General features: G+C 40.9%; 1 long non-coding RNA gene and 1 other non-coding gene across 3 annotated transcripts in view; one reads left to right on the top strand and one right to left on the bottom strand.

Moving 5' to 3' along the window:
* LOC132434921 (uncharacterized) overlaps positions 1-14184 on the bottom strand; it is a 321045-nt gene that overhangs the window by 287545 nt on the left and 19316 nt on the right. For both annotated transcript variants that reach the window (XR_009521452.1, XR_009521453.1), the window contains exon 3: positions 220-313. This is a non-coding gene — a long non-coding RNA (uncharacterized lncRNA). The remainder of the gene's footprint in view (positions 1-219; positions 314-14184) is intronic.
* On the top strand, positions 2249-2321 carry TRNAG-UCC (transfer RNA glycine (anticodon UCC)). The gene has a single exon. It is a non-coding gene; the product is annotated as a tRNA-Gly (tRNA).

Below are 14184 nucleotides of genomic sequence, written 5' to 3'. Positions count from 1 at the left end.
GGACCGGGGCACGAACCCGTGTCCCCTGCATCGGCAGGCAGACTCTCAACCACTGCACTACCAGGGAAGCCCCCCCAGAGCTTTTAACTTCATCGGTGTGGTTTTTGCCAGGGTACAGGGAGTTTTAAAATCCCTAGGTGATTGTAATGTACAGATGAGGTCAAGAACCACTGCTCCAAGTGCATTAGAAGAATTAAATAAAACAAAGAAAAATAGTACCTGATAAGTAATAGGTCAAAAATCATTTGTTTTCTTTTTTCTTCTGTTGGTTTTTCTGTTTGTACTGGTAATTGTATTTGATCCTGGCTGGAAGCTAAGGGACAGAGGGAGAATTTCATTCAAATATTTGTTTTATTTTTTTTAACTTTTTATTTTGAAATAATTTTAAATTTACAAAAGAGTTGCAAAAACAGTACAAAGAATTCTCATGTACCCTTCACCCAGATTAACCAATTGTTAACAATTAATTACATTTGCTCTCATTTTTTTAAAAAAATTTATTTATTTATTTTTGGCTGCATTGGGTGTTCGTTGCTGCCACGGGCTTTCTCTAGTTGCGGCAAGTGGGGGCTACTCTTTGTTGTGGCGCCCGGGCTTCTTATTGCAGTGGCTTCCCTTGTTGCCGAGCACGGGATCTTGGCGTGCAGGTTTCAGTAGCTGTGGCTCGTGGGCTCTAGAGTGCAGGTTCAGTCGTTGTGGTGCACGGGTTTAGTTGCTCCGCGGCATGTGGGATCTTCCCGGACCAGGGATCGAACCTGTGTCCCCTGCATTGGCAGGCAGATTCTTAACCACTGTGCCACCAGGGAAGCCCCTGCTCTCACTCTTCCACATTCTCTTTATACATACAACTTTTTTTCCTGAACCAGTTGAGAGGTAGTTGCAGAAAACATGCAACTTCACCCTAAAGAGCATATATTTATTAAGAACAAGGGCATTCTCCTACATAACCACAGGACAATTATTTGGAACGTTTAATATTGGTACAATACTCTTATCTAATCTACAGGCCATATGTAATTTCTCCAATTTTCCTTATGTCCTTATGGCATCTCTCCCATGCCCTCCACTGCCACATTCAGGATCCAATCCAGGATCATGCATTACAGTTGGTTGTCATGGCTTTTTAGTTTCTTCTAATCTGACATAATACCTTCTGCCTTTCATGATATTGACATTTTTGGAAACGTACAGGCTAGTTGTTTTGTATCCCGTGCCATCTTTTTTGTAAGTATTTATTTAATGATTTTTAGTAAATATATAGAGTTGTGTAGCCATCACTACAATCCATTTTAATAATATGTCCATCACCCACCAAAAATTCCCTTCTCCCCACCCCCACAGCCTTAAGTAACCACTAACCTACTTTCTGTTTCTATAATTTTGTGTTTTCAGAATGTCAAATAATAGAAACATACAGAATGTGGTCTTTTATGCCTGACTTCTTATACTTAGCCTAAAGTGTTTGAGGTTCATCCATTTGTAGCATATCCCTGTAGTTTGTTCCTTTTTATTGCTGAATAGTACCATTGTATGGATGTACCACATTGGTTGCAGCTTCTAAGATGGCCCTCAATGATCCCTGCCTCCTGGTTTTCATGCCCCTGTGTAATTCTTTCCCATTGAGTATGGGCTGGACCTAGTAACTCACTCCTAATGAACAGAATGTAGTGGGCTATCACTCCTGAGATTAGGTTAAAATCTAATTAGGTTAGAATTTAAAATAAAAGACTATGGTTTCCATCTTGGGGGCTCTCATTCTCTCTCTCTTTCTTGAATCCCTCATTCTGAGCTGCCATGTTGTGAGCAGCCCTATAGAGAGGTCCACATAGCAAGGAACTGATGTTTCTGGCCAATAGCCAATGAGAACCTGTGGCCTGCTAACACCACATGAGTGAGCATGGAAGCAGATACCCCTCCTCTGCAGTTGAGTCTTCAGATGAGACTGCAGCCCTGGCCAGCACCTTGACTGCAACCTTAGGAGAGACTAAGCTAGAGTTACCAACAAAGCAAGATCCAGACTCCTGACCCTTTGATTTCTCACAAGAATGGTGAGAAAATAAACGTTTGTTATTTTTAGCCACTACGTTTTGGGGTGATTTGGTCATAGCAATAGGTAACCAATATATCACATTTTGTTTATCCATTCACCAGTTGATGGACATTTGGATTGTTTCTAGGTTTTGGCTCTTATGAATAATATTGCCATGAACATTCACATGCATGTCTCAAAGGACTTTTCTTAGGGACTTCCCTGGTGGTCCAGTGGTGAAGACTTTGCACTTCCACTGCAGGGGGCACAGGTTCGATCCCTGGTCAGGGAACTAAGATCCTGCATGTCATACGGAACAGCCAAAAAATTTTAAAAATAAAAATAATAAATAAAAAGGACTTTTCTTCTGGCACCAAGTTCACCTGGCTTGTACTATTCCTACAGTTCCAAATACAACTTTGGTTTTTTAAAAATTTCCCTGCTTAAAGCAGTTTCTTATCTTATCAAATAAAATTGTGCAATTTATCACCTATGCCCTTCAGTAATATTTTAAGTCAGAACACAGTATGTTGGAGAAATGAATTGACTTAATTTTTAAAACCATTAGGGTCCAATCTATACTAACTACCTCTTGATAATCAGAGAATTAATGTTTCAGGAATTAAAATATAATTTAGGGATAGCAGTGACTATTTGTTTACTTTTATTTTATGCTAGTTATGTGTAGAGGGTAAAGGATAGTTTTGTGTCCTGGAAGAATTAGGGTCATTCTTTTGCCACTTAATTGCTCTCCAAAGCACACGACTCTTAAAAAAAATTTTTTTTAATCTACTACACCTGCACAGTGGTACCTGAACTCCTTTAATTCTTAACTAAAGATACAGTTACCAAGACAATGTGATCAGTATTTTCTTTGCATAGCCAAGATGTGGACCATTTTCTAATAGTTAGTACCTAATGAACCCTTACCATGTGCTGGCACTGTTCTAAACCCTTCATATGCATTCCGCTTCTTTTAATCCTCACAATGATCTTAATCATCACAACTCCATGAGGTAAGTACTCCTAACAGGATGACCCCTTTGCACAATTCTAGGTGATGCTATTCATGCTGTAGTCTATATGAATGGGATTCCTGGAATTGTATAGTGCTAGGCTGTCTACCGATATTATCTATTAGACTATCTACTTTACAGATGAAGAGGCAGAGAAAGGTTAAGTATCTTGCCCAAGTTTACCCACTTTGTAAGTGGCAGAGCCAGGATTTGCATCTAGGTTATCTGGCTTCATCCAGGGTATGAACTCATAACTATTGCATTCTTCTGAAGAATCTTAATTTTTGGTTTAAAAAAAAAAGTCTTGTTAGCTATGGTCACCTTAGATGATAATTTCTAGGGCATTGTTTCTCAAGGAGTGGTCCTTGGACCAGGAATATCAGCATCATCTGGGAGCTTGTTAGAAATGTGAATTATAATGCCCCGCCCCCATCCCAGATATATTGAATCAGAAATTCTGGGATGGGACCCAGCAATCTGTGCTTTAACAAGCCTCCAGCTGATTCTGATGCACGCTCAAATTTGAGAACTACTGTTTTAGGAAATAACTTAGTTTTTTTAAAAGGAAAAAGTATTTTAAATTTTTTTCTATTTGTTTTAGAACAAGTTTTATTTCAAGTAACCTACTCAAATTAGTTCAAGTGTTTATTATACTCTTGATCTGTGATTTAAGAAATACTGATCTTACAGAATTCAAGGAGAAAGCAAGGGTGGGAACAGGGCAGTCACCTTTTCCAGCTCCCCTATGAAAATGATGCAGCTAACCACTCCCTAGGTTTCTGTGTCTCCTTTCTCAAATGTTCAAAAAGGAGGATTTGATTGGTTTAGCTACAAAATAGGGTGCATCTCCTTGGGCCAGCCAACTGTCTGCCCTTTGCTTACTTGCCTAAGTCCAGGGGAGGGGTGGGATCACATTGTACAAACAGGCCAGCAAGGGCTCTATTGTGATGGAGGCAAGAGTCAGAATCTTTTAGAAATAGAGGATGGGTAGAATCAATGATCTGCATCCTTAATACACAATTTATGTTTAAAATTATATGGTAAAAAGAAAAGAATGCATTTAATTCCATCACATTTGTTATTGAACAAGTGGCATTTGATATTCTTAATTGGTTTGGGAAAAGAAGAAGATATGGGCCTGGCTAGAGAGCACAAGCCCAATGCAGAGCAGCAGTGGGTGAGATTCAATGAATTTCTCCATTAAGGGGCAACACAGACACCCAAGAAACATCTAGTAATAATTAAATAAAATAATAAGAAGGAAAATTATTTCCTATGTCAAATTAACGGAATTAAGGTTAGCATTTTTTTCTCTTAGAGATCTGAAGATATTTTACAACAGAATGTGAAATACAGTATTTATTGATGAGAAAATAAAGCCAATGGTAGTTCAGACTTGTTTAAAGTGACATCGGGACTTCCCTGGTGGTACAGTGGTGAAGAATCTGCCTGCCAATGCAGGGGACACAAGTTCAATCCCCGGTCCAGGAAGACCCCATGTGCCGCGGAGCAATTAAGCCCATGTGCCACAGCTACTGAGTCTGCGCTCTAGAGCTCGCGAGCCACAACTACTGAAGCCCACACGCCCTACAGCCCATGCACTGCAACTACTGAGCCTGTATGCTGCAACTACTGATGCCTGCGCGCCTAGAGCCTGCGCTCTGCAACAAGAGGAGCCACTGCAATGAGAAGCCCACGCACTGCAACGAAGAGTAGCCTCCGCTTGCTGCAACTAGAGAAAGCCCGCGCACAGCAATGAAGACCCAACACAGGCAAAAAATAAATAATAAATAAATAAATAAAGTGACATCATCATTGACTGAATTATTCATTGTATCTAGCTATTTCCTGAACAGTGTATATAACCTCTGAATAAATGACTGGGACTACTGTGGATGCCCTTTTTCTACTATGTTGCCATCTCCTCAGCCACAGCTGATTGGATCAGAGGTAGACATCTGACTAAGGAGAAAAAAGCCATTTCAGCTAATAAGATTTTCTATCTCAATACTTTAATAGCTGAGGCACATTAATTGGTAGAGCACTAGAACAAAGGTCTCTAAATCTTGATACTGAGAGTGCCAAAATGTATTGATTCCTGTCCTTCCTATGGCTTAGTTGTTCCTGCTTTCTTTGGGAACTGCAAAACGTTATTTTTATAATACAACTCTTTTAAAAATAACATATGATTTAACACCACCTATATAGATGGTAAAATCTGTAAAGAATAACAAGAGAATGATTTTCTCAAAAAAGCAGTATAACACTTACCTCTGCAGGGGAGGGAGAGAGATGTGTTCAGAGAGGTGCAAACAAGGGGCTTCTAAGGTATGGCAGTTTTCTATTTCTTAGTCTGGGTGGTGGTTACTTTATAGTTATTTTTAATATGTATTTATACATGTATATTTTTTACATTCTTGTTCTACATGACACAACTACTCAAAAAGAAAAAAAGAATTTTTACTTGAGTAAATTCAGTACGTTTCTATTCATTTCATGCAAATATGCTCCAAGACCCATAGTTATTAAAAATAGTTTAGGGCTTCCCTGGTGGCACAGTGGTTGAGAGTCCGCCTGCCGATGCAGGGGACACGGGTTCGTGCCCCGGTCTGGGAGGATCCCACATGCCGCGGAGCGGCTGGGCCCGTGAGCCATGGCCGCTGGGCCTGCGCGTCCGGAGCCTGTGCTCCGCAGCGGGAGGTGCCGCAACAGCGAGAGGCCCGCGTACCAGAAAAAAAATAAATAAATAAAAAATTGTTTAATAGTAGTAGTATTCATTCAAATAAATAAAGTGTGTGTGTGTGTTTGTATGTGTGTGTTTAAAGCATGCTATTCAAACTTCATTGGATTCCAGGGTTGGAAGAAACCTGAGAAATTTTCTAGTTACTTGAAGGTCTTTATTTAACAAACATAAAACTAGGAACCAGAAAAGTTAAATAACTTGTCCATTTTCTTCTTCTATCTCAGAATCCTGGGTTCTTTCTACTAAGCTATACCACTTCCCTAACAAAAGAAGAGACAGCAAATGCATATTTCAAAGATTCAATTTTTTTTTTTTTCCGCTGCGTTGGGTCTGTTGCTGCACGTGGACTTTCTGTAGTTGCAGCGAGCAGGGGATACTCTTCGTTCTGGTGTGTGGGCTTCTTATTGCAGTGGCTTCTCTTGTTGCAGAGCATGGGCTCTAGCGCACGGGCTGCAGTAGTTGTGGTGCACAGACTCTGTAGTTGTGGCTCGTGGGCTTAGTTGCTCCGCATCATGTGGGATCCTCCCGGACCAGGGATCGAACCTGTGTCCCCTGAATTGGCAAGGAGACTCCTAACCACTGCTCCACCAGGGAAGTCCCCTCAATTATTTTTAATGCTTATTTTATTTTTAGAAGACTTGTATGCCTCAGAACTGAAAATAAATTCTCCTATGTCATATAATATCTATACAGAAGCAACATTTTATATCATGGTTGCTGGATATCAAGAACATCCAGAAAAGAAATTACTGCAATTTAAAATGAAATATTACTGACAACTACTAAATTTTCTTCCCTGCTTATTAATTTTAAATCATTCAATAAAGTGAATTTAACAATACGGTAATTCTTATGGGTATGGGAAAAACTGATTCCCCTTTGCTAAACCCATCAAAGGTAACTGAAGATTAATAATATGTGTTGTAAAAATTGGCTTATTTTCACGAATTAAAGACACATCACCATGTCTGATGTTATAACCTGTTACTTAGAAAGGAAAAGAAGTGGAATGCATACAGACAGGACTGGCCACATTATCTGCAGGGCCCAGTAAAAAATGAAAATATAGTGCCTTGTTCAAAAAGCAGAAAAATTGCCAAAGTACTGTAACATTAAAGATACCAAAATATAAAACATTCTTCTTTCTTCTTCTCTCTCAACTTATCATGGTGTTTTGTATTTACTACTTAATGTCCTGTTTCCTTGCCCGGGGATACTTTCAAGATGCCTCTCAAAGGCACCCCGGGGCGCCATTCCACAAATGTGTGCACCCACCGTCCACCAGCTGCCAAGTTCACCTCTTTTTTTCTTTAACATCTTTATTGGAGTATAATTGCTTTACAATGGTGTGTTGGTTTCTGCTTTATAACAAAGTGAATCAGCTATACATATACATATACATATATCCCCATATCTCTTCCCTCTTGCATCTCCCTCCCTCCCACCCTCCCTATCCCACCCCTCTAGGTGGTCACAAAGCACCGAGCTCATCTCCCTGTGCTATGTGGCTGCTTCCCACTAGCTATCTATTTTACGTTTGGTAGTGTATATATATGTCCATGCCACTCTCTCACTTCGTCCCAGCTTACGCCTCCCCCTCCCCGAGTCTTCAAGTCCATTCTCTAGTAGGTCTGCGTCTTTATTCCCATCTTGCCCCTAGGTTCTTCATGACCTTTTTTTTTTTTTTTTAGATTGCATACATATGTGTTAGCATACGGTATTTGTTTTTCTCTTTCTGACTTACTTCACTCTGTATGACAGACTCGAGGTCTATCCACCTCACTACAAATAACTCAATTTCGTTTCTCTTTATGGCTGAGTAATATCCCATTGTATCTATGTGCCACATCTTCTTTATCCATTCATCTGCCGATGGACACTTAGGTTGCTTCCATGTCCTGGCTATTGTAAATAGTGCTGCAATGAACATTGTGGTACATGACTCTTTTTGAATTATAGTTTTCTCAGGGTATATGTCCAGTAGTGGGATTGCTGGGTCATATGGTAGTTCTATTTGTAGTTTTTTAAGGAACCTCCATACTGTTCTCCACAGTGGCTGTATCAACTTACATTCCCACCAACAGTGCAAGAGGGTTCCCTTTATCCACACCCTCTTCAGCATTTATTGTTTCTAGATTTTTTGATGATGGCCATTCTGACAGGTGTGAGGTAATATCTCATTGTAGGTTTGATTTGCATTTCTCTAATGATTAATGAGTTGACATTCTTTCATGTGTTTGTTGGCAATCTGTATATCTTTGGAGAAATGGCTATTTAGGTCTTCTGCCCATTTTTGGATTGAGTTGTTTGTTTTTTTGATATTGAGCTGCATGAGCTGCTTGTAAATTTTGGAGATGAATCCTTTGTCAGTTGCTTCATTTGCAAATATTTTCTCCCATTCTGAGGGTTGTCTTTTTGTCTTATTTATGTTTTCCTTTGCTGTGCAAAAGATTTTAAGTTTCATTACATTCCATTTGTTTATTTTTGTTTTTATTTCCATTTCTCTAGGAGGTTGGTCAAAAAGGATCTTGCTGTGATTTATGTCATGGAGTGTTCTGCCTATGTTTTTCTCTAAGAGCAAGTTCACCTCTTGCCAGCTGCAGGACCTATGCACTGTGCCCTGGACAGGGGCAAGAAGTCAACCTCCCTTCCCATGGCCCACCACCTTAACCCGTGGCAGACGGGCAATCCCCAAAGGATTGCAACCTCCACTCCAAGAGGCACTTGGTACCTTGATGGGGGTACTGAGAGCTTGCCCCTGCCAACACACCCACCAAATGCACTGTGGTGCTGCCAGCCTGGAGCAGGGGTGGCCACTGTCATGCCTGCCCCAAGATGTTGCAGGTGCATGCTGGTAGAATGTAACTTCCATCATTTCCCCATGACCCAGTTGCCACTCTAGGTAAGGGCAAAGAGGAGGGCAGGTCATCATAACTATGAATATTTTCCTTTTGCCTTTTCTTTCAAGGCTCTGTTCACTTTTTATCAAAGAAGCTAATTAGTCTCAACAAGTGTGTTAATGAAAAATGGGATGGACCCTACCAAAATCTCCTTGCCTAGGCAACATTTAAACATTTAAAACAGATATTTTGGGGAGACAGACTCCTAAACCAAAAGGAGGGCTCTAATTGTATGAGTTTTTGACATTTTTATGGTTCTTTTCCTAACACTTCTCTTAGTTACTTGAATAGGTCTTTATTAGTTCTGCTAATCCTACACCTAAAAGTTTCCTTATGTAGGCCTGCCATGGAAGCCTCCATTTTGGCCCCATGTCAACCTTGAAGTAGGAATCAGAACATATTCAAGTCCCTTCCAAGGAAAACCCACCCTTCAAATACTTATAAGCAATGTAGATTCTACTGAAAATTTTGTAAAGGTGCCAAGGGAGGGCTTTATATACCACGGTGTATAGCACACAATTTTATTAATGTCCCCATTCCAATTTGTCTTCTTTCCCTTGTCCCACGGGGAAAGGGGTAACAGAGAGTCAACCTTTTCACATGAAGGGCCAACCCCCAGATCTTCCTCTATGCACCACTGCTCCTATTCTCTCCGTTCTTTACAGCAATAATCCTAACCCAGACTACTGGCCTCAGGGTGAGTGTCACTCAGCCAATAGATAAGACTAGGCAGCCCTAAAAATAATGAATTTTTGGACATATACGTTCTGTTCTGTGCATAGATAGGGTATGGCTGAGTACTAGAAAGGAAATGGAAATGGCATAGATATATATTAAATGACATGAGGAACATGGGTTCTTAGGTGAGGAAATATGAATGTCAGCTTAAAATAGAGTTGTTTTGAGATATTTGGGGATTTTATAGTAGCATGAAGAAGAAATTGAAAACAAAGAGAAGTAAAAAGAAAACGGGAAACCTGCAACTCATGCAATTAGATTTATTAAATTATTGTCAATTTAGTTTAGTCTTTGTCCAAATAAGACAGTGCAACAAACACACACAAAGCTAGTAACCACAAAACAAATTAATTCAACAAATATTTGTTGAGTGTGTACTATATGCCAAGCAGTGTTCTAGATGCTTAGAATACATCAGTGAACAAAACAGAGACTGCTGCCCCTCTGAAGTTTACACTCTGGTATGTGTGGGGGTGGGGGTGGGGGTGCAGACTTAAGCAAAATAAAATAAATAAGCTATCTAGTGTGTTGTAAAATAAAGTACAAGGGAAAGAGGATTGGGATTCCTGGGATATGGTTGGGGGAATTTTCAGTATAAAATTAGGAGGTCAAGGCAAGCCTCACTGAGAAAGTAAAATTTAAGCAAAAACTTAAAGGAGGTGGGAGAGTTAGCTAAGCAGATATCTGGGAGAAGAACATTCCAGGCAAAGAGCAATGGTCATAGGGCGGGGGTGTACCTGGCATTGTAAAGAAAGAGCAGGGAAGGCCAATGGTGGTGGTAGTGGTAGGGTTAGATTACGTGGGCTATAAGGACTTCAGCATTATTCTGAGTGAAATGGGGAAGCCAGTGATTAGTTTTGAGCTAAGGAGTAACATGAACTGACAGATTTTTTAAGAGGATCACTCTGACTGCTGTGGTAAGAATACTGCATGGGGGGCAAGAGTAGATGCAGGGAGTTGGGAGGCTATTAAAGTCATTCGGTGAGAGATGACTGAGGTCTTGATCAAGGTGGTGGCAGTAGGGGTAGGGAGAAGGGGTCAGATTCTAGATATATTTTGAAGTTATGAGAGAAACAGAGGCACCAAGGATGACTCCAAGGTTTGGGAGTTGCACAATCAGAAAGATAGAGTGAGGCAATGGACCATAGTTACTAAAAATGCCTGACTCCAAATGCAACACTGCTGTGGATCAAAAAGTTGCATTTGCTATAATATAATTTGGAATCTCCTTAATACTCTCTGCCTTCCCTAAACATTTGCCTCATTTATCAAGAACCATTTTCACAACTGCAGTATTTAATTTTGAAGAAACTATTTATTAGATAGCCTGTTGCTGCAGATAAATTTGTTTTACTCCTCCAGCAGTGGAAAAGAAAACAGTTTTCTCTAGCTTCACACGTGCAATCCTTTTAGGCAATTTCTAAAATTGAAGTAGGTTGACTTTTCAGTTGTTTATTTAAAAATAATATTAGACATGAAGAGGTTTAGAAAATGTTGAACTATTTTGCGTGGGTTGGGAAGTAGCTGAGCCAGGATTCAAACCTGAACCTGTCTAAATCTAGGGCTTTTAAAAACTGCACACACTGTCTCTCCACTTCACTGCTAAATAAAAAGGAAAATGGCATTTTAACACTTTCTTGTTCCTGAGAATTACTGAAGCTTCAGATTTGCCTCTGTCTTAGTTCATTTCAGCTGCAACAACAAAATATGATAGACTGGGTGGCTTACAAAACAACATTTACTTCTCATGGTTCTGGAGTCGGGGAAGTCACACAATTCGGTGTCTGGTGAGAATCCTGGTTCACAGACTACCATCTTCTCACTGTAATCTGACATGGCAGAAGGGGCAAGGGAGCTCTGAGGGGTCTTTTATAAGGGTACTTAATCCCATTCCTTAGGGTTCTACTCTCATGACCTAATCATGTGTCAAATTTCTCACCTCCTAAAACCACCTCCTAAAACCATCACATTTGAGCATTAGGGGTCAAATAGATGAATTAGGAGGGACACAGACATCAGCCCATAGCAGCCTCTTTTGTTAGCAATCAGTGTAGTTTTAAATGTGGCCATATTTTAATGGAGTTTCATTGGTCACATTCTGAGCCTGAGTTTCCCCATCTTTAAGCTGAGAGAAGGGATCTAGATCAGTGATTTTCAAGTCTTTAAAAATTCCAGCTCTCTCAAGGCAGGACATATCCTATCACTAACAGGGATTCATTGTAGTAGACGTTCTCAATGAGGTAGAAGTGGAAGAGGGCCTGGAAGTTTGACAGAGTCTGGCCCTGAAGATTCTAATTTTACTTCCACTCATTCTGTTAAATCAGTGGTTTTCAAATTGTGTTCTGGAGGAACATTGGATGGAAATGCCTGGGCTTTTCCAGTGCTTCTCTGCCTGTCAGTATCCACCCATCTTCAACCAGAGAAGGTCCACTTTGATTGATAGAGTTGAGCTCCATATAAGATTTCACTAAAATAACAGAAAACCACAACTGTTCTACTTAGAATGGTCTGAAAACTACTGTTCTAATTCAGTGCTTCTCATACTTTAATGTGTGGATGAATCATCTGTGCAATCTTTAAAAATGCAGATTCTTAATCAGTGGGTCTGGGGTGGGGCCTGAGAGTCTGAATTTCTAATAAACTCCCTGGTGATGCCAGTGCTGCTGAGTGAGCTCAGCTCACACTTTGAGTAGCAAGGCCTAGAATGATCTGTAAGATTGTTTAAACTTTAATAGTTTTTCTACTCAACCCTAAAGACTGCTTATGAAAGGTCTTCCCCAGAGTGATCTATCTGTCTCATTTTCTCAGTGCCTCTTCTCTCTTTTTTTTTTTTTTTTTTTTTGTGGTACGCGGGCCTCCCACTGCCGTGGCCTCTCCGGCCGCAGAGCACAGGCTCCGGACGCGCAGGCCCAGCGGCCATGGCCCACGGGCCCAGTCGCTCAGCAGCACGTGGGATCCTCCCGGACCGAGGCACGAACCCGCGCCCCCCGCATCGGCAGGCGGACTCCCAACCACTGCGCCATCAGGGAAGCCCTCTCTCCCTCTTTTGAAAGGTAAATGTTTAACCTTCTGGACACGCATTTAAAAATCTTTGTTTGTACAGTGAACACTGTGCCTCAGTCAGTTCATCTCAGCAAGAGCTAACTGTGGAGGGTCAGGGAAATTTGCCACAAGCGAGTTATTTATAGGTAGTTTCTGTGACATGCTCTCCTAAATTTAGCATCTTAATGAACTTCTCCAGATTAAGGAGTAACTCTCTTGCACTCTCCCACCCTTTGTGTAAAAAATTTAGCGCATACTTAGACTGATTATCTTCTTTCCTGTGTTAGAACATTCAAAGAGTTCTTTTCTCAAAATACTTCCTAGGCTGCCTTTGCTCCACATTATCCTTTTTCTGCAGCGGGGCGGGACATGGTCATCCCCTCTCGGAACTGTTACCAGACCTGACCCTCCGCCCTGCCCTTCTCAAGCCTCTACACAGCCCTATGACTCCACATCCAACTGCCTGATGCAGGGGTAAGCAAACTTTTTCTTGAAAGATCTAGATAGTACATATTTTGGGATTTGTGGTCCATAGGTTCTCAGCTGCAACTACTCAACTCTGTCCTTGTAAATGCCAAAGCAGCCATAGACAATATGTAAATGAATGTATTTGGCTGTGTTCTGTTATAACTTTATTTATAGAAGTGGAAGTCAGGCCAGATTCCCCCCACACCACCTTGCCCCCAGGCTGTAGTTTGCTGACCCCTGATCTACATGCTTGTTGAAATAATACCAGTCAGACTACAACCCCTGGGAATTTGGAATTGCGACCCTGAGGCTGAGTTAAGGAATAACTGTGGGTTGCTAAGCAGGAAAGTTGGGCAAACTGGGTGGGGGCCAGTGGTGGATAGCTGGGATCACTATTTGGGACAGTCATAGGCCACATGCAAGCAAAAAACAAGCAGAAAAGCCAATCTGCAGAGAGAATGAAGCAGGCATATGAAGAAACACCAAGACTAGAGACCATAAAATGAGAGAGAGAAGGGGGGGAAGGGGAGTTCTTGTAAAGTTGGCTGTGCTTCCCACAGTTGTCTCATGTAATCCCTGCCTATTTTTACATTCGTTCCTCCTTCCCTTTAGCCAGCAGGCATGAATTCTGTTTCTTGCAACTAGATAACCCCAAACTCGATCAACCTTTTATACTCTAGGCATTCCAAATAACTGGCAATCCTCGGACTTGAACAGTCACCTCTCACACAACCAGGCTTTGCTAGGTGCAGGGCCACTGCCCACCCCCACACTGCCACTTCTATTCTATAGTCTTTTCTTTTGTCATATTTTGCTCAGGCATCATCTGTGGCTGAGTTAGGACTCAGTTCCCACTGCTCCTTATGTAAAGATCTATCACTGCACTTACAATACCAAATTATATTTTCTGATTTGCTGGTCTGTAATATATATATATTTTTTGGCCATCCTCACAAAATGTATTTATTCATTTTTTTTCTTATTAGTCATCCATTTTATACACATCAGTGTATACATGTCAATCCCAATCTCCCAATTCATCACACCACCACCTCCACCCCTCCACCACTTTCCCCCCTTGGTGTCCATACATTTGTTCTCTACTTCTGTGTCTCAATTTCTGCTCTGCAAACCGGTTCATCTGTACCATTTTCTAGGTTCCACATATATTCATTAATATACGATATTTTTTTTTCTCTTTCTGACTTACTTCACTCTGTATGACAGTCTCTAGATCCAACCACATCT

The sequence above is a fragment of the Delphinus delphis genome, chromosome 12 (genome assembly GCF_949987515.2).
Source record: "Delphinus delphis chromosome 12, mDelDel1.2, whole genome shotgun sequence".
In the NCBI taxonomy this organism is placed as follows: Eukaryota; Metazoa; Chordata; class Mammalia; order Artiodactyla; family Delphinidae; genus Delphinus; species Delphinus delphis.
Note: the sequence above shows the minus strand (reverse complement) of the source record. Positions and strands in the feature narration are given on the sequence as shown.